At 41.4% G+C, this 1,515-nt stretch overlaps 1 protein-coding gene across 1 annotated transcript in view; it reads right to left on the bottom strand.

Annotated features, from left to right (window-relative positions):
- Positions 1 to 1,515, bottom strand: part of CPE (carboxypeptidase E) — a 132,781-nt gene that overhangs the window by 15,170 nt on the left and 116,096 nt on the right. The window lies entirely within an intron of this gene.

Raw genomic sequence — 1,515 nt, 5'->3', positions numbered from 1 at the left:
TCTCTATATATATGTATGTATGACTGGTTTTGCTCCTCCAGAGAACCCAGCTAAGACACCAGATAACAGTGGAGGCAACCAGGCTCAACAAGTCAAAAAGCAGATGGGAAATGACTTAGCAGAAAGAATCCTGGGAGAGCAACAGAGAGCTTTTATTCAGACATAAGAAGTTCAGAAGAGCAAGGAGAACATCTGTCTTGAGCAGTGTGCCTCAAGGGATACATCACAGCATCTGGAGGGCTTGTTAAAAATGCAAGTTCCTATTCACCATCCTCTCCCACATCATCCATGCCACAAACCTCCTGAATCAGGACCCATGGGAATCTGCATTTTTAACCCATGATTCCTAGGACACAAAACCTAAAAATAAACCTTAAGATTTAAAAACCACTATAAGGGATATAGATATTAGGCTGAGAAGGGGAAGTGAGGAAGAGGAGATGCTTAATAACATTAATAAAATACCTACTATACACCTCGTACTAGGCTAGGTCTAAACACTGTTTCACTAATAATGACAAAGATGGAGAAAGAGAAATGAACCAGACAAGATCAATATCATCCCATGATTATTAAGCAGGTTTACTGACAATTTAGTATAAATCTTGCTCATCTACCAGAAAGAGGGCTAAACTTTATTTTCACAGAGCTTTCTTTAATTTACCTTTACCCAGAAAAAGCAGTACCTTGAGATGATTTTTAATAGAAGTTCTTATTAAAGGAAAGTACTGTGAGCATGAATCTTTTAAATAAACATTGCCAAAGCCAGAAATATGAAAACATCTAGTAACAAGATTATGCAAAAACATACGTGTTAAACTGGACGGGGGGGAAGCAGTGCTGGCTGGAAACAATGGCACTTTCACAAAGATCACCAATCAAACATCCTGTCAACAGGAATTTATTTCACAGTTATTCTACAACAGGTGACAGGAATTATTTTCCTCATTTCACATATTGAATGAAGACAGCCCAGGCAGCTTACTCCAAGCAATGGGGAAAGTTTATGGGCTAATACCGGGACTACTGACTTCCAGAAGAGTTTTTTATTTCTGTCTTCGCCCTCATAGCTTATCACACAGAACTGCCCATCCCTTCTGTGAGCCTCTGCCTTTCCAGCTCTCCCATGAAAGATAGTTTTCAGGCTGAGAAGCTCAAAGTGTATCGGTGACTCAGAAATGGAGATGTTTTTGTTCACTCACTTATCAGGTTCTGCAAGAATCCTGAGCACTTGGCATCCCTTTTCTCAGACCAGGTGTCTTGGGCTGGATTCTCTACAGAAGCAAAACCAGTGAAGTGAATATCTATATGTAGTGAGAGATTTATCTCAAGGAAACGGTTCACACAGTCGTAGAGGCTGACAAGTCCCAAGTCCATAGGTCAGACGTCAGGCTGAAGGCTTCTCCTGACTCATGTAGCTTCAGGGGCTGATGAACCCAAGATCAGCAGGTCAGACAGCAGGCTGCTAGCTCACTGCCTGTGGTGGCCAATAAATCCAAGATCAGCAGGCAATAC

Source organism: Trichechus manatus, unplaced genomic scaffold, assembly GCF_000243295.1.
Source record: "Trichechus manatus latirostris isolate Lorelei unplaced genomic scaffold, TriManLat1.0 scaffold00315, whole genome shotgun sequence".
Classification (NCBI taxonomy): Eukaryota; Metazoa; Chordata; class Mammalia; order Sirenia; family Trichechidae; genus Trichechus; species Trichechus manatus.
The sequence above is the reverse complement of the archived record's forward strand: the minus strand, read 5'-3'. Positions and strand labels throughout refer to the sequence as shown.